Below are 19,356 nucleotides of genomic sequence, written 5' to 3' on the forward strand. Positions count from 1 at the left end.
CTACTAAATATCATTTAAACATTAATTAAACCCAATAGGGCTGTTCTGCCCCCAATAAGGGGTAATTATATCTTAGTTGGGATCAAGTACAGGTACTGTTTTATTATTACAGAGAAAAGGGAATCATTTAACCATTAAATAAACCCAATAGGGCTGTTCTGCCCCCAATAAGGGGTAATTATATCTTAGTTGGGATCAAGTACAGTACTGTTTTATTATTACAGAAAAGGGAATCATTTAACCATTAAATAAACCCAATAGGGCTGTTCTGCCCCAATAAGGGGTAATTATATCTTAGTTGGGATCAAGTACAGGTACTGTTTTATTATTACAGAGAAAAGGGAATCATTTAACCATTAAATAAACCCAATAGGGCTGTTCTGCCCCCAATAAGGGGTAATTATATCTTAGTTGGGATCAAGTACAGGTAACTGTTTTATTATTACAGGAAAAGGGAATCATTTAACCATTAAATAAACCCAATAGGGCTGTTCTGCCCAATAAGGGGTAATTATATCTTAGTTGGGATCAAGTACAGGTACTGTTTTTTATTACAGAGAAAAGGGAATCATTTAACCATTAAATAAACCCAATAGGGCTGTTCTGCCCCAATAAGGGGTAATTATATCTTAGTTGGGATCAAGTACAGGTACTGTTTTATTATTACAGAGAAAAGGGAATCATTTAACCATTAAATAAACCCAATAGGGCTGTTCTGCCCCAATAAGGGGTAATTATATCTTAGTTGGGATCAAGTACAGGTACTGTTTTATTATTACAGAGAAAAGGGAATCATTTAACCATTAAATAAACCCAATAGGGCTGTTCTGCCCCCAATAAGGGGTAATTATATCTTAGTTGGGATCAAGTACAGGTACTGTTTTATTATTACAGAGAAAAGGGAATCATTTAACCATTAAATAAACCCAATAGGGCTGTTCTGCCAATTTTCCACAACAAAAAGGTTTGGTGCTCAGGCCTGGATTTGTGGCAACTGCAACTGCAGTGGGCCCTGCACCCCCCGATCCGACCCTGTCTGTGTGTGATTTGTACTGGTGGGCCCAGAAAATTTTGTTGTGAGGGGCCCCGTGACTTCTGATGGCGGCCCTGTAAATAGCCTATGGTTGAGCAGTTTAAACCTCCCCCATTTTAACCCATGCCATGAATGCAAAGGCGTGTGTGCACCCTGGTTCACCAGTTTGTCCAGTGTTGTATAAGGCAAGTCTATAGAGATAAAGATGGAATAAAGGCACAGGAACAAGGGTTTAGCAAGTGTTGTAGTAAACATACACCAGCTCGGGCAGGGAAAATCAACATTTGTGCCTCTATAAATGAACTTTGGCATGAAAGAGTTGGCATGGGCACTAAAGCAGATGGTGAGTAAAGGGCACACTAATGTAAAGGAGTGGGACTGAGCCTGCCAACATGGCCAAGGGAACAGCTTATTGGTCTGTGTATGGGGTCAAACCATGGCAGATTTATGATCAGGGGGCCTGGTGAGATTTGGGAAGGCTGGAAAATCCCACGGGGTGACGGCTCATTCCTGGATGTGGTTCTCTCCTAATGGGTCTAGATAAGCCCCCCAAGTAAACCAACAGTTGTCTCTGGGGCCTAATGTCCTGATTGGCCTAATTTAGTCTCCCACTGTGGAAGACATTTGAGCAGACACACACTTATCTGGCCATCCTGACAAGTAGGCTTTACCCTATTAATAATAATAATATTGGCATTAATCATCATTGATGATACCCAATACCAGGTCTGGACTGGCATTTCAAATAGGCCCCTCAGCAGCCCAATCAATAGTGACTTTCTTTGGCACCTTACAGCCCCCCTGGCATTCCCAGTACCCAGAGGCACAAACAGCCCACCCAGCCCAATAAATAGTGACTGTCTGTGGCACCTTACAGCCCCCTGGCATTCCCAGTACCCAGAGGCACAAACAGCCCCCCCAGCCCAATAAATAGTGACTTTCTTTGGCACCTTACAGCCCCCCTGGCATTCCCAGTACCCAGAGGCACAAACAGCCCCCCCCAGCCCAATAAATAGTGACTTTCTTTGGCACCTTACAGCCCCCCTGGCATTCCCAGTACCCAGAGGAACAAACAGCCCCCCAGCCCAATAAATAGTGACTGTCTGTGGCACCTTACCAGCCCCCTGGGCATTCCAGTACCCAGAGGAACAAAAAGCCCCCCCAAGCCCAATAAATAGTGACTGTCTGTGGCACCTTACAGCCCCCCTGGCATTCCCAGTACCAGAGGCACAAACAGCCCCCCAGCCCAATAAATAGTGACTGTCTGTGGCACCTTACAGCCCCCTGGCATTCCCAGTACCCAGAGCACAACAGCCCCCCAGCCCAATAAATAGTGACTGTCTGTGGCACCTTACAGCCCCCCTGGCATTCCCAGTACCCAGAGGCAGCAAACAGCCCCCCAGCCCAATAATAGTGACTGTCTGTGGCACCTTACAGTCCCCCTGGCATTCCCAGTACCCAGAGGCACAAACAGCCCCCCCAGCCAATAAATAGTGACTGTCTGTGGCACCTTACAGCCCCCCTGGCATTCCCAGTACCCAGAGGAACAAACAGCCCCCCCCAGCCCTAATAAATTAGTGACTGGTCTGTGGCACCTTACAGCCCCCCTGGCATTCCCAGTACCCAGAGGCACAAACAGCCCCCCCCCAGCCCAATAAATAGTGACGTCTGTGGCACCTTACAAGCCCCCCTGGCATTCCCAGTACCCAGAGGCACAAACAGCCCCCCCCAGCCCAATAAATAGTGACTGTCTGTGGCACCTTTACGCCCCCTGGCATTCCAGTACCCAGAGGCACAAACAACCCCCCCCAGCCCAATAATATGTGACTGTCTGTGGCACCTTACAGCCCCCCTGGCATTCCAGTACCCAGAGGCACAAACAGCCCCCCCCAGCCCAATAAATAGTGACGTCTGTGGCACTTACAGCCCCCCTGGCATTCCCAGTACCCAGAGCACAAACAGCCCCCCCCCCAGCCCAATAAATGATGACTGTCTGTGGCACCTTACACCCCCCTGGCATTCCCAGTACCAGAGGAACAAACAGCCCCCCCCCCCAGCCCAATAAATAGTGACTGTTGTGGCACCTTACAGCCCCCCTGGCATTCCCAGTACCCAGAGGAACAAAACAGCCTCCCCAGCCCAATAAATAGTGACTGTCTGTGGCAACCTTCAGTCCCCCTGGCATTCCAGTACCCAGCAGGCACAAAACAGCCCCCCAGCCCAATAAATAGTTGACTGGTCTGTGGCACCTTCCACGCCCCCTGGGCATTCCCAGTACCAGAAGGAACAAACAGCCCCCCCCAGCCCAAAAATAGTGACTGGCTGTGGGCACCTTCCACCCCCCTGGCTATTTCCGAGTACCCAGAGGAACAAACAGCCCCCCCAGCCCAGATAAATAGTTGACTGTCTGGTGGCCACCTTACAGCCCCCCTGGATTCCCAGTACCCAGAAGCGAAACAAAACAGCCCCCCCAGCCCAATAAATAGTGGACTGTCTGTGCACCTTCCAAGCCCCCCCTGGGCATTTCCCAGTAGCCCAGAGACACAAACAGCGCCCCCACAGCCCAAAAAATAGTGACTGTCTGCTGGCACCGTACAGCCCCCCTGGCAGATTCCCAGCTACCCAGAAAGTACACAAACAGCCCCCCCAGCCCAATAAATACGTGAGTGTCTGTGCAACCTTACAGCCCCCCTGGCATTCCCAAGTACCCAGAGGAACAAACGCCCCCCCCCTGCCCAATAAATAGTGACTGTCTGTGGCACCTTACAGCCCCCCTGGCATTCCCAGTACCCAGAGGCACAAACAGCCCCCCCCAAGCCCAATAAATAGTGACTGTCTGTGGCACCTTACAGCCCCCTGGCATCCCAGTACCCAGAGGCCACAAACAGCCCCCCCAGCCCAATAAATAGTGACTGTCTGTGGCACCTTACAGCCCCCTGGCATTCCCAGTACCCAGAGGCACAAACAGCCCCCCCCAGCCCAATAAATAGTGACTGTCTGTGGCACCTTACAGCCCCCCTGGCATTCCCAGTACCCAGAGGCACAAACAGCCCCCCCCAGCCCAATAAATAGTGACTGTCTGTGGCACCTTACAGCCCCCCTGGCATTCCCAGTACCCAGAGGCACAAACAGCCACCCCCCAGCCCAATAAATAGTGACTGTCTGTGGCACCTTACAGCCCCCTGGCATTCCCAGTACCAGAGGCACAAACAGCCCCCCCAGCCAATAAATAGTGACTGTCTGTGGCACCTTACAGCCCCCCTGGCATTCCCAGTACCCAGAGCACAAACAGCCCCCCCAAGCCCAAAAATAGTGACTGTCTGTGGCACCTTACAGCCCCCTGGCATTCCCAGTACCCAGAGGCACAAACAGCCCCCCCCCAGCCCAATAAATAGTGACTGTCTGTGGCACCTTACAGCCCCCCTGGCATTCCCAGTACCCAGAGGCACAAACAAGCCCCCCCAGCCCAATAAATAGTGACTGTCTGTGGCACCTTACAGCCCCCCTGGCATTCCCAGTACCCAGAGGCACAAACAGCCCCCCCCAGCCCAATAAATAGTGACTGTCTGTGGCACCTTACAGCCCCCCTGGCATTCCCAGTACCCAGAGGCACAAACAGCCCCCCCCCAGCCCAATAAATAGTGACTGTCTGTGGCACCTTACAGCCCCCCTGGCATTCCCAGTACCCAGAGGCAACAAACAGCCCCCCCCAGCCCAATAAATAGTGACTGTCTGTGGCACCTTACAGCCCCCCTGGCATTCCCAGTACCCAGAGGCACAAACAGCCCCCCCCCAGCCCAATAAATAGTGACTGTCTGTGGCACCTTACAGCCCCCCTGGCATTCCCAGTACCCAGAGGCACAAACAGCCCCCCCCAGCCCAATAAATAGTGACTGTCTGTGGCACCTTACAGCCCCCCCTGGCATTCCCAGTACCCAGAGGCACAAACAGCCCCCCCCAGCCCAATAAATAGTGACTGTCTGTGGCACCTTACAGCCCCCCTGGCATTCCCAGTACCAGAGGCACAAACAGCCCCCCCCAGCCCAATAAATAGTGACTGTCTGTGGCACCTTACAGCCCCCCTGGCATTCCAGTACCCAGAGGCACAAACAGCCCCCCCCAGCCCAATAAATAGTGGACTGTCTGTGGCACCTTACAGCCCCCCTGCATTCCCAGTACCCAGAGGCACAAAACAGCCCCCCAGCCCAATAAATAGTGACTGTCTGTGGCACCTTACAGCCCCCCTGGCATTCCCCAGTACCCAGAGGCACAAACAGCCCCCCCAGCCCAATAAATAGTGACTGTCTGTGGCACCTTAAAGCTCCCCTGGCATTCCCAGTACCCAGAGGCACAAACAGCCCCCCCAGCCCAATAAATAGTGACTGTCTGTGGCACCTTCCAGCCCCCCTGGCATTCCCAGTACCCAGAGACACAAACAGCCCCCCCAGCCCAATAAATAGTGACTGTCTGTGGCACCTTACAGCCCCCCTGGCATTCCCAGTACCCAGAGACACAAACAGCCCCCCAGCCCAATAAATAGTGACTGTCTGTGGCACCTTCCAGCCCCCCTGGCATTCCCAGTACCCAGAGACACAAACAGCCCCCCCAGCCCAATAAATAGTGACTGCCTGTAGCACCTTACAGCCCCCCTGGCATTCCCAGTACCCAGAGGCACAAACAGCCCCCCAGCCTAATAAATAGTGACTGTCTGTGGCACCTTACAGCCCCCCTGGCATTCCCAGTACCCAGAGACACAAACAGCCCCCCCAGCCCAATAACTAGTGACTGTCTATGGCACCTTACAGCCCCCCTGGCATTCCTAGTACCCAGAGGCAAAAACAGCCCCCCCAGCCCAATAAATAGTGACTGTCTGTGGCACCTTACAGCCCCCCTGGCATTCCCAGTACCCAGAGGCACAAACAGCCCCCCCAACCAAATAAATAGTGACTGTCTGTGGCATCTTACAGCCCCCTGGCATTCCCAGTACCCAGAGGAACAAACAGCCCCCCAGCCCAATAAATATGACAGTCTGTGGCCACCTTACAGCCCCCCTGGCATTCCCAGTACCCAGAGGAAAAGACAGCCCCCAGCCCAATAAATAGTGACTGTCTGTGGAACCTTAAAGCCCCCTGGCATTCCCAGTACCCAGAGGCACAAAAAGCCCCCCCCCAGCCCAATAAATAGTTAGTGTCTGTGGCACCTTACAGCCCCCCTGGCATTCCCAGTATGCAGAGGAAAAAACAGGCCCCCCAGCCCAATAAATAGTGACTGTCTGTGGCACCTTCCACCCCCCTGGCATTCCCAGTACCCAGAGGCACAAACAGCCCCCCCCAGCCCAATAAATAGTGACTGTCTGTGGCACCTTACAGCCCCCCTGGCATTCCCAGTACCCAGAGGCACAAACAGCCCCCCCCAGCCTAATAAATAGTGAGTGTCTGTAGCACCTTACAGCCCCCCCGGGCATTCCCAGTACCCAGAGGCACAAAAAGCCCCCCCAGCCCAATAAATAGTGACTGTCTGTTGCACCTACTAGCCCCCCTGGCATTCCCAGTACCCAGAGGCACAAACAGCCCCCCCAGCCCAATAAATAGTGACTGTCTGTGGCACCTTACAGCCCCCCCGGGCATTCCCAGTACCCAGAGGCACAAAAAGCCCCCCCAGCCCAATAAATAGTGACTGTCTGTTGCACCTACTAGCCCCCCTGGCATTCCCAGTACCCAGAGGCACAAACAGCCCCCCCCAGCCCAATAAATAGTGACTGTCTGTGGCACCTTACAGCCCCCCTGGGCATTCCCAGTACCCAGAGGCACAAACAGCCCCCCCAGCCCAATAAATAGTGACTGTCTGTGGAACCTTACAGCCCCCTGGCATTCCCAGTACCCAGAGGCACAAACAGCCCCCCCAGCCCAATAAATAGTGACTGTCTGTGGCACCTTACAGCCCCCCTGGCATTCCCAGTACCCAGAGGAACAAACAGCCCCCCCCAGCCCAATAAATAGTGACTGTCTGTGGCATCTACCAGCCCCCTGGCATTCCCAGTACCCAGAGGCACAAACAGCCCCCCCAGCCCAATAAATAGTGACTGTCTGTGGCACCTTACAGCCCCCCTGGCATTCCCAGTACCCAGAGGAACAAACAGCCCCCCCAGCCCAATAAATAGTGACTGTCTGTGGCACCTTAAAGCCCCCCTGGCATTCCCAGTACCCAGAGGCACAAACAGCCCCCCAGCCCAATAAATAGTGACTGTCTCTGGCACCTTACAGCCCCCCTGGCAATCCCAGTACCCAGAGGAAAAAACAGCCCCCCCAGCCCAATAAATAGTGACTGTCTGTGGCACCTTACAGCCCCCCTGGCATTCCCAGTACCCAGAGGCACAAACAGCCCCCCCCCAGCCCAATAAATAGTGACTGTCTGTGGCACCTTACAGGCCCCCCTGGCATTCCCAGTACCCAGAGGAACAAACAGCCCCCCCAGCCCAATAAATAGTGACTGTCTGTGGCACCTTACAGCCCCCCTGGCATTCCCAGTACCCAGAGGCACAAACAGCCCCCCCCCAGCCCAATAAATAGTGACTGTCTGTGGCACCTTACAGTCCCCCTGGCATTCCCAGTACCCAGAGGCACAAACAGCCCCCCCCAGCCCAATAAATAGTGACTGTCTGTGGCACCTTACAGCCCCCCTGGCATTCCCAGTACCCAGAGGCACAAACAGGCCCCCCCAGCCCAATAAATAGTGACTGTCTGTGGCACCTTACAGCCCCCCTGGCATTCCCAGTACCCAGAGGCACAAACAGCCCCCCCAGCCCAATAAATAGTGACTGTCTGTGGCACCTTACAGCCCCCCTGGCATTCCCAGTACCCAGAGGCACAAACAGCCCCCCCCCAGCCCAATAAATAGTGACTGTCTGTGGCACCTTACAGCCCCCCTGGCATTCCCAGTACCAAGAGGCACAAACAGCCCCCCCCAGCCCAATAAATAGTGACTGTCTGTTGCACCTTACAGCCCCCCTGGCATTCCCAGTACCCAGAGGCACAAACAGCCCCCCAGCCAAATAAATAGTGACTGTCTGTGGCACCTTACAGCCCCCCTGGCATTCCCAGTACCCAGAGGAAAAGACAGCCCCCCCAGCCCAATAAATAGTGACTGTCTGTGGCACCTTAAAGCCCCCCTGGCATTCCCAGTACCCAGAGGCACAAAAAGCCCCCCCCAGCCCAATAAATAGTTAGTGTCTGTGGCTCCTTACAGCCCCCTGGCATTCCCAGTACCCAGAGGCACAAACAGCCCCCCCAACCCAATAAATAGTGACTGTCTGTGGCACCTTACAGCCCCCCTGGCATTCCCAGTACCCAGAGACACAAACAGCCCCCCCAGCCCAATAAATAGTGACTGTCTGTGGCACCTTACAGCCCCCCTGGCATTCCCAGTACCCAGAGGCACAAACAGCCCCCCCAGCCCAATAAATAGTGACTGTCTGTGGCACCTTACAGCCCCCCTGGTATTCCCAGTACCCAGAGGCACAAACAGCCCCCCCAGCCCAATAAATAGTGACTGTCTGTGGCACCTTACAGCCCCCCTGGCATTCCCAGTACCCAGAGGCACAAACAGCCCCCCCAGCCCAATAAATAGTGACTGTCTGTGGCACCTTAAAGCCCCCCTGGCATTCCCAGTACCCAGAGGCACAAACAGCCCCCCCAGCCCAATAAATAGTGACTGTCTGTGGCACCTTAAAGCCCCCCTGGCATTCCCAGTCCCCAGAGGCACAAACAGCCCCCCCAGCCCAATAAATTGTGACTGTCTGTGGCACCTTACAGCCCCCCTGGCATTCCGAGTACCCAGAGGAACAAACAGCCCCCCCAGCCCAATAAATAGTGACTGTCTGTGGCACCTTACAGCCCCCCTGGCATTCCCAGTACCCAGAGGAACAAACAGCCCCCCCCAGCCCAATAAATAGTGACTGTCTGTGGAACCTTACAGCCCCCCTGGCATTCCCAGTACCCAGAGGCAGAAACAGCCCCCCCCAGCCCAATAAATAGTGACTGTCTGTGGAACCTTACAGCCCCCTGGCATTCCCAGTACCCAGAGGAACAAACAGCCCCCCCAGCCCAATAAATAGTGACTGTCTGTGGCACCTTACAGCCCCCCTGGCATTCCCAGTACCCAGAGGCACAAACAGCCCCCCCAGCCCAATAAATAGGGACTGTCTGTGGCACCTTAAAGCCCCCCTGGCATTCCCAGTACCCAGAAGAACAAACAGCCCCCCCCATCCCAATAAATAGTGACTGTCTGTGGCACCTTACAGCCCCCCTGGCATTCCCAGTACCCAGAGGAACAAACAGCCCCCCCAGCCCAAGAAATAGTGAGTGTCTGTGGCACCTTACAGCCCCCCTGGCATTCCCAGTACCCAGAGGAACAAAAGCCCCCCCAGCCCAATAAATAGTGACTGTCTGTGGCACCTTACAGCCCCCCTGGCATTCCCAGTACCAAGAGGAACAAAAGCCCCCCCAGCCCAAGAAATAGTGAGTGTCTGTGGCACCTTACAGCCCCCCTGGCATTCCCAGTACCTAGAGGCACAAACAGCCCCCCCAGCCCAATAAATAGTGACTGTCTGTGGCACCATACAGCCCCCCTGGCATTCCCACCTAGAGGCACAAACAGCCCCCCCAGCCCAATAAATAGTGACTGTCTGTGGCACCTTACAGCCCCCCTGGCATTCCCAGTACCCAGAGGCACAAACAGCCCCCCCAGCCCAATAAATAGTGACTGTCTGTGGCACCTTACAGCCCCCCTGGCATTCCCAGTACCCAGAGGCACAAACAGCCCCCCCAGCCCAATAAATAGTGACTGTCTCTGGCACCTTACAGCCCCCCTGGCATTCCCAGTACCCAGAGGCACAAACAGCCCCCCCAGCCCAATAAATAGTGACTATCTGTGGCACCTTACAGCCCCCCTGGCATTCCCAGTACCCATTCTGACTGGGTTTATAGTTATGTGTAACTGTCACTGTGTGTGTCTGTTCCTTTCCCTTCTCTGCACTGCTGGTTCTGACTCCTGATACAACTCCCCAATATCCATTCATTCCTCATTCTCAGTGGGTTTATAGTTATGTGTAACTGTCACTGTGTGTGTCTGTCCCTTTCCCTTCTCTGCACTGCTGGTTCTGACTCCTGATACAACTCCCCAATATCCATTCATTCCTCATTCTCACTGGGTTTATAGTTATATGTAACTGTCACAGTGTCTGTCTGTCCCTTTCCATTCTCTGCACTGCTGGTTCTGACTCCTGATACAACTCCCCAATATCCATTCATTCCTCATTCTCACTGGGTTTATAGTTATATGTAACTGTCACAGTGTCTGTCTGTCCCTTTCCCTTCTCTGCACTGCTGGTTCTGACTCCTGATACAACTCCCCAATATCCATTCATTCCTCATTCTCACTGGGTTTATAGTTATGTGTAACTGTCACTGTGTCTGTCCCTTTCCCTTCTCTGCACTGCTGGTTCTGACTCCTCATACAACTTCCCAATATCCATTCATTCCTCATTCTCACTGGGTTTATAGTTATGTGTAACTGTCACTGTGTCTGTCCGTCCCTTTCCCTTCTCTGCACTGCTGGTTCTGACTCCAAATACAACTTCCCAATATCAATTAATTCCTTATTCTCACTGGGTTTATAGTTATGTGTAACTGTCACTGTGTCTGTCCGTCCCTTTCCCATCTCTGCACTGCTGGTTCTGACTCCTGATACAACTTCCCAATATCCATTAATTCCTCATTCTCACTGGGTTTATAGTTATGTGTAACTGTCACTGTTTCTGTCTGTCCCTTTCCCTTCTCTGCACTGCTGGTTCCGACTCCTGATACAACTTCCCAATATCCATTCATTCCTCATTCTCACTGGGTTTATAGTTATGTGTAACTGTCACTGTGTCTGTCCGTCCCTTTCCCATCTCTGCACTGCTGGTTCTGACTCCTGATACAACTTCCCAATATCCATTAATTCCTCATTCTCACTGGGTTTATAGTTATGTGTAACTGTCACTGTTTCTGTCTGTCCCTTTCCCTTCTCTGCACTGCTGGTTCTGACTCCTGATACAACTTCCCAATATCAATTAATTCCTCATTCTCATTGGGTTTAAAGTAATGTGTAACTCTTACTGTGTGTTTCCCTTTCACTTCTCTACACTGCTGGTTCTGACTCCTGATAAAACTTCCCAATACCCATTCATTCCTCCTTCTCACTGGGTTTATAGTTATGTGTAACTGTCACTGTGTCTGTCCCTTTCCCTTCTCTGCACTGCTGGTTCTGACTCCTGATACAACTTCCCAATATCAATTAATTCCTCATTCTCACTGGGTTTATAGTTAAGTGTAACTGTCACCGTGTCTCTCTGTCCCTTTTATGTTCTCTGCACTGCTGGTTCTGACTCCTGATACAACTTCCCAATATCAATTCATTCCTCATTCTCACTGGGTTTATAGTTATGTGTAACTGTCACAGTGTCTGTCTGTCCCTTTCCCTTCTTTGCACTGCTGGTTCTGACTCCTGATATAACTCCCCAATTTCCATTCATTCCTCATTCTCACTGGGTTTATAGTTATGTGTAACTCTCACTGTGTCTGTCCCTTTCCCTTCTCTGCACTGCTGGTTCTGACTCCTGATACAACTTCCCAATATCAATTAATTCCTCATTCTCACTGGGTTTATAGTTAAGTGTAACTGTCACCGTGTCTCTCTGTCCCTTTATGTTCTCTGCACTGCTGGTTCTGACTCCTGATACAACTTCCCAATATCAATTCATTCCTCATTCTCACTGGGTTTATAGTTATGTGTAACTCTCACTGTGTCTGTCCCTTTCCCTTCTCTGCACTGCTGGTTCTGACTCCTGATACAACTTCCCAATATCAATTAATTCCTTTTTCTCACTGGGTTTATAGTTATGTGTAACTCTCACTGTTTCTGTCCCTTTAACTTCTCTGCACTGCTGGTTCTGACTCCTGACAAAATTTCCCAATACCCATTCATTCCTAATTCTCACTGGGTTTATAGTTATGTGTAACTCTCACTGTGTCTGTCCCTTTCCCTTCTCTGCACTGCTGGTTCTGACTCCTGATACAACTTCCCAATATCAATTAATTCCTTTTTCTCACTGGGTTTATAGTTATGTGTAACTCTCACTGTTTCTGTCCCTTTAACTTCTCTGCACTGCTGGTTCTGACTCCTGACAAAATTTCCCAATACCCATTCATTCCTAATTCTCACTGGGTTTATAGTTATGTGTAACTGTCACTGTGTCTGTCTCTCACTTTCTCTTCTCTGCACTGCTGGTTCTGACTCCTGATACAACTCCCCAATATGCATTCATTCCTCATTCTCACTGGGTTTATAGTTACAGTATGTACTGCCCATCTAAGAGCAAACAAAGCCCATATAAACCTCACTCATCAAAAGGGTACACTTAGGGGTATATTTATCATGCTGTGTAAAAAGTGGAGTAAAACATCCCCGGTGATGTTGTTCATAGCAGCCAATCAGATGCTTTGATTTGGTTTTCTAGCTGTTGAAATCTAATTGCTTATTCGTTGCCCTGGGCTACATCACCGGTAATGCTTCTCTCCACTTTTTACACAGCATGATAACTATACCCCTTAACCTTTAACAGCAGCGCCTGCATTGTTATGTCAATGTGATGAGAGCTGCCTTCCCCCTAGGAAAGTGACAGTTGGTACAGTCCGTTGGTTGCCATTGTGGTGAGAGGTAAGTGTACATCTCCTCTGATAGATGTTTTGCCTAAAAACCCTTATTTTAGCTAAAAAGAGGGGCAATAGTTGGGTGACTCCCCCCCCCCAGACTAGGGGATGTTGCTCCTGTCACTGGTTTTAGTGAATTTGGAGAATTTTCCACTAAAATGGGCTTGTTGTCCCCAGTACTGACAGGCTCCTAAGAGTTTTGCCCCTCTGCCCCCGGGTATCTGCCCTGCCCTTATGTACCAACCTGGGTACACAATAAGTACATACAATGTATATACTGCACATCTAAGGGCAAATAAAGCCCATAAAAATTTGTCATATGATGAGAGCTGCCTTCACTCTAGGAAAGTGACAGTTGGTAGAGTCCATTGGTTGCCATTGTGGGGAGAGGTAAGCAAGCATCTCTCCTGTAGTAGATGTTTTGCCTAAAAACCCTTATTTTAGCTAAAAAAGAGGGGCAATAGTTGGGTGACTCCCCCCCCCCAGACTAGGGGATGTTGCTCCTGTCAACGATTTTAGTGAATTGGGAGAATTTTCCCCTAAAATGGGCTTTGCAGGCGCCTTTACTCCCAGCGCTGGTTGGGAGACACAGACCCAGGGTTGGGCAGTACTGACAGGCTGCTAAGAGTTTTGCCCCTCTGCCCCCGGGTATCTGCCCTGCCCTTATGTACCAACCTTAATGTGTAACTGAATGTACTTGCACTTACCATGGACACAGGGCCTGATTTACTATTTCTTACTATTGCAGGGGGTAAATCTAAATCAGTGCTTCTGAAATTATGGTGATGCCCCTTAGGGGAATGGTAGCAGCCAATTACTGATTGGTTGCTATTGGCAACTGCAACTTGCATTTAGGCACCTATGTTAGTAAATTAGCCCTAGTACCAATTTAACCCCCTAGGTACCACATGGAATCCCGGCCTGAGTGTCAGTAAGCGTGAGATTTGGGGGGAACACTTTGAATGGGGCCCCTGATCCAATGTTGCACCTTAAAAGGGTAAATGCATTATCCGTGAAGCTGACTTGCCCTTTTTATTCCCGTCTCTATACAGATTGCTACAGTGTGTGACTGGTTAGCGACTTCGGCGCTTATCCACCTTTTTGGATACTGATTTTTTTTCTGGTTTCTCCTCAGTTCACCTTTTCCACCCTTAGTGAACGAGCCTAGAGGAGAGCCAGCGCCTATTGAGGGGGCCCCTTAGGGTTCCCCGGCCCTGGGCCGGCCGGCCGGCCCCCCCGGTCCATCTTTTTTTCCAGCACCTGGAGCTCCATTTGAGAGGTAATGTAGCAAATCCAGTTTATGATTTCTCCTACAGCAAGTCTCGCCCGCATGAAAAAATAAATTGTACATAGAACACAGTATTGGGAAATGCTAAAGTGATGTTTTTCATTTTGTCTTCATAGAAACAACATGTTCAAGCGGCTGAAGTGCTGTTTCTCTTGCTTCGGCAAGGTAAGGGCTTCATCTCTTTCTGCTGTAACAGGACATATTTCATTCTGTGGGAAACTTCATGGAGGGGCAAATGGAAAGGGAACACCTAATCACATGACCTGATAGACTGCCCGCAGCTCAGACTAAGGGGCATATTTCATATTTGTGTCTTTTTTGCATTTTTTTTCTACTTCGACTAAACTCACTAACTGCGGATGTTACCATATTTATTTTAAAAAATCTATTTATTAAAAATGTGATCAAAGATCGAAACAACACGAATACCTAAAATTCATCATTTTAACATTTTTTAATGGGTCGCAAAGCTCAAAAAATTAAGACTGGAATAGTTGGAATGTTTCACTATGACACTTCCCAGTGACTTCTACAGGATCTCGCCAGCAAATGTACCGGCAATGTACTTGTAAATTTATAATAATTAGTCCTCCGGCCCCAGCCAACCTCCAATCGCCTCTGATCCACCCCGTCACCTCCAATTCCCTCCCCCAACTTGCCTCCCTACCCTGCACTGCTAGGTTCACTTGATGTGGGCGGGGATATCATTACTCCGCCCCTATTTGCATCATGCCCCGTATCCTGGGTGCCGCCCCCTAGCAAACATGCCCCCACCCTGGCCGGTATTAGACATAACAAAAGGTGGAAAGCCTAATTGTGCCCCCAACTATCACTAGTGCTGATTCCGCTTTAGTGTAGGGGATACACAGTGTCATACTTGTGTTTGCACCAAATCCCTCATGTGTCACTCAATACTCACTCCTCCATTTATTTCATTATAGTTTTCCTATTTGTGCATTTATTTTCTCTGATAAAACTTTTTTTCTTCATTACAGAGGAAACGAAAGCGGGCAGATAATCCCACCCCTGAATCTGCCATGGTAAGAACTGGGCAACATCATTTCCTAAACACCATTTTCCTAATTACTTGTGTTATCAAAGCCGTGTTATTTCCTTGCCTATAGATTTATATGCACAATAACCTTGATGAGGCTACACTATGTACATAGGGGCCCATTTACAGGTATGGGACCCATTATCCAGAATGCTCGGGACCTGGGGTCTTTCCGTAATTTGGATCTACTACCTAAAGATGGCTAACATTATTTAAACAGTAATTAAACCAAGTACAATTGTTTTGCCTCCAATAAGGATCAATTATATCTTAGTTGGGATCAAGTACAGGTACTGTTTTATTATTACAGAGAAAAGGGAATCATTTAACCATGAAATAAACCCAATAGGGCTGTTCTGCCCCCAATAAGGGGTAATTATATCTTAGTTGGGATCAAGTACAGGTACTGTTTTATTATTACAGAGAAAAGGGAATCATTTAACCATGAAATAAACCCAATAGGGCTGTTCTGCCCCCAATAAGGGGTAATTATATCTTAGTTGGGATCAAGTACAGGTACTGTTTTATTATTACAGAGAAAAGGGAATCATTTAACCATTAAATAAACCCAATAGGCCTGTTCTGCCCCAATAAGGGGTAATTATATCTTAGTTGGGATCAAGTACAGGTACTGTTTTATTATTACAGAGAAAAGGGAATCATTTAACCATTAAATAAACCCAATAGGGCTGTTCTGCCCCAATAAGGGGTAATTATATCTTAGTTGGGATCAAGTACAGATAATGTTTTATTATTACAGGGAAAAGGGAATCATTTAACCATTAAATAAACCCAATAGGGCTGTTCTGCCCCCAATAAGGGGTAATTATATCTTAGTTGGGATCAAGTACAGGTACTGTTTTATTATTACAGAGAAAAAGGAAATCATTTTTAAAAATATGAATTATTTGATTAAAATGGAGATGGCCATGCCGTAATTCGGAACTTTATGGATAATGGGTTTCCAGATAAGGGGTCCAATACCTGTACTTAGGTTTTCTGAGAAAATCTTGCGATTTTTTACGGTTTGTTTTTTTTGTCTCTAAACATTTAAGATAGTTTGGAGTATTTTCTCTAAAAATTTGTTGTTTTTTTTTTAAAAACCATGAACGTATAAAACTTTATATGACTTTTTTTGACTGACAAAAAGTGCGCCAGGTTTAAGCTGGTACCATCGTTTGGATCTGGCAATGCCGTTTGCCACGTGAGTAATAAATAATTCAATAATAAAACACCAGTCCCTGAATATTAAATATAACTGATTTTCACTTCTTTCTAAAAAGCTGAGTTGATTTGATAACTTGACTTTTATCTCTTTACCAGGAACCACCAGAAATCCCTGGCAAAAACACCTGCCAAGTAAGTAGTAAAAAATAAACATACATGAAATGGTTTGGTTTTTGGAAGTTTAGTGAATTTGTTTTGTACAAGGACTTTTTTATATACTAAACTACAAGTATATACAAGTTATAGTAAGTTGATCGGGTAACTTTATTTCTCTTAGGAGGAGATCCCAGAGCCGATAATGGAGCCGGCGATAGAGAACTGCCGGGTAAGCAAAAGAGAGGGGGAGAGTAGGGGCAAATTAAAATCACCCTATATTTTATACAAGACTGTATATTAGCTTCTTTATTACAACATGGAACATCTTTCTCTTACCTTTTTTTAATCAGGAGACTCCAGGAATCCTAGACAAGGACATCTGTCAGGTAAGAAAAAATAATAGGGTCACAATAGAGAAAGATATTTTAAGAGAATATCAAATGCAGATTCACTTTGGGGGGGCAAATTGTTAGGCACCGCCTACTTCAGCGTTGGTGAGTCTGTCCCACCTCCTTATTATGCCCTGTGTTACACAGCAACATACACCTTCTATTTCTCATATATTTGTATCAAATAAGACTTTCCACAACTCTTTGCTTTACTTTGAGCCATGAGAATTTTTTTTACAATCTTTTTTCTGTCTTAAACAGGATGAAGAAGTGATTGGGCAGGAGAGCCCCGACACCGGCCCCTGCCACTCACAGGTAAGCAAAACACAGAAAGAAATCGCCAGCGCTCGGTCTAACCCACGCTGTAGTGTTGACCAGCTGCTAGAAACACACTATTGTGCCAGCGCTCGGTCCAACCCACAATCTGGAGTTGACCAGCTGCTATAAACGATAAAAAGCCATTAAATATACACAAAGAGAAAGAAAGTTTGCCAGCGCTTAGTTTGCCTTTAAAAATAATTTTTACAAAAAATGAGGTGTTAGTACCACACTTTGGCCAAAATATGTAAGCTCACGTGCCACGTCAAGGCCCCTCACTGTACGTGAGTCCTACACTGTCTAATGACTTTGAGTCTGTGATGCAATTCAAATAAAGTCCCCCAGAAAGCAATGTGACTGAGTATTAAGGCCTATTGCACCTACCTTTAGCTCAAAAAGGCTCTAGTGGGAAAGCAGGGAGCTTTTAAGCCCCAGCTCATTAGGTAAGGTAAGCAGGTAAGCAGGTAAGCAGAAAATAACATATGAATGAAAAAGATTTATTTTTATCGTCTTCTCTGCTGATCTGAGGTTTTCTTTCATAACCAGGAACCCTTGGAACAACATGGAGACCCTCCCATCAACACCTGTGAGGTACGGGGCAAAAAGTTTGCAGGGGTCCCAATGTGTTTTTATTTGAGCTACAGGGTTCATGAATAATATCTGTAAAGGATAATAATTATATTTACCTAACAGTCAGTATCTGTAACTTAGCGGTCTTCTATCTCGTATAAATTAGAAAATGAAAAAATGTGATTGGTTGCTATGATTACATCCACTCATACAATTTAACTCATAGGCTGCCACCACATGTGTAGATTCTCGGCCTGTGGATAAACACGGGCTGGGAATCCGACCCCATGTCCCTAAATGCTTCTTGATTTGCCGGCGCCCCGAGCCATTGCGCTGCCTTGGGTTCAGGCAAACAGAGTGGATTTTGGTGGGAAACTCCTGAGTATAGCTCCAGCCAACACAATGGCTCCAGGTGCAGGCACGGCAATAAGCTTTTTGGGGTACAGGGGGAAGATATTCAGCCTGAGTTTATGCACAGGCCTAGAATCCACCAATCAAATGTGCAAATAAGGGAGCAGGGAGCCACTGGGGCCTCTGTACTTACTAATGTTGCAAAACTGTATTTATATTTCCCAGGAGTCACCATTTCAAACTGGCCACGACACCGGCCAGGAAGAGAGCTCAGACGAGCAACTGAGCGAGGAGGAGGAGGACCTTGAGGAGGTTTGAGCTGAATTTAATATTTTTTCTCTCAATATATCATTAGACCATTTTAAACCTCCGAGGCAGCCCCCAATCCCACCACATCATGGAAACTCTTATGTAGGCCCCATTTAACTCTTACCCTGAATGTCACAAGTGCTCAGTGGGGCGGTGGGTCACCACTTTTTGCCTCCGTTACAGCCTCTCAGACCTTCCACATCTTCTCATTGCCCTTCTAGAACATGCAGACTAAAGCCAAGATGCAGGAAGGCTTCACTATACATAGTCCTGCAATCAGAGCAATGAGGGGTTATAAAAGAAAGGACACTGCCAAAACATAACAAGCATCAACCCTGCCCCAAACTCTGCTGTCTCCCCTTATTTATGGGCACACAAACATATACATTTGGGTGTTGCAGTTCTACTTTAAGGTCGAGGGTTGGGTTCATATAACAACAAATAGGAGATATGACAGGAATCTGGCACTAACACCTGCCAGCCTGAAATCTCCAACAGAGAGCGAGTGGCGCTCCGACCAACGACTGCCCCCGTGTCACATTCCTTGTGCCCCTGACTCATTTCATTTTGGGTTTGGGGCTGTTTATTTACCTCTCTGCACTGATTAAATGTTTCCTATGGGGGAAGGGCAACTACCAATACTCTGCACTGGGGCAGTAATCCACGGTGGCCAATAAGATGTTTGCTTTCATGGTTCTACCTGTAGCTGACTGAACAAAGGTAATAGCTATATGGTTGCTATGGGTTACTGCCCAGGTGCAGTTTTGCCCAGTGTTGATAAATGAGCCCAACTGTATCATGTGCTGGCCTCTGTGGCCATTTCACATTCCTGTGAGTAACGAATCTGCCCCTGATTCCCTGGTGGCCAATGGGGGGTGAGGCACAAACGGCTTGCTGTAGCGCTGGCTACATATCCCCTTACCAAATGGGTTTTCCCACTGGCGCACCAGGTAACCAATACAAGAATGAAG

At 48.6% G+C, this 19,356-nt stretch overlaps 1 protein-coding gene and 1 long non-coding RNA gene across 2 annotated transcripts in view; one reads left to right on the plus strand and one right to left on the minus strand.

The window, feature by feature from the left end:
* Nucleotides 1-19,356, plus strand: part of LOC101730989 (coiled-coil domain-containing protein 77) — a 606,394-nt gene that overhangs the window by 577,573 nt on the left and 9,465 nt on the right. The gene's annotated exons all lie outside the window — the stretch shown is intronic.
* On the minus strand, nt 16,598-16,825 carry LOC116407046. The gene is made up of 2 exons (XR_004220020.1): nt 16,785-16,825; nt 16,598-16,670 (listed from the first exon to the last, which is right to left on the minus strand). It is a non-coding gene; the product is annotated as an uncharacterized LOC116407046 (long non-coding RNA).

This window comes from Xenopus tropicalis, chromosome 8, assembly GCF_000004195.4.
Source record: "Xenopus tropicalis strain Nigerian chromosome 8, UCB_Xtro_10.0, whole genome shotgun sequence".
Taxonomy (NCBI): Eukaryota; Metazoa; Chordata; class Amphibia; order Anura; family Pipidae; genus Xenopus; species Xenopus tropicalis.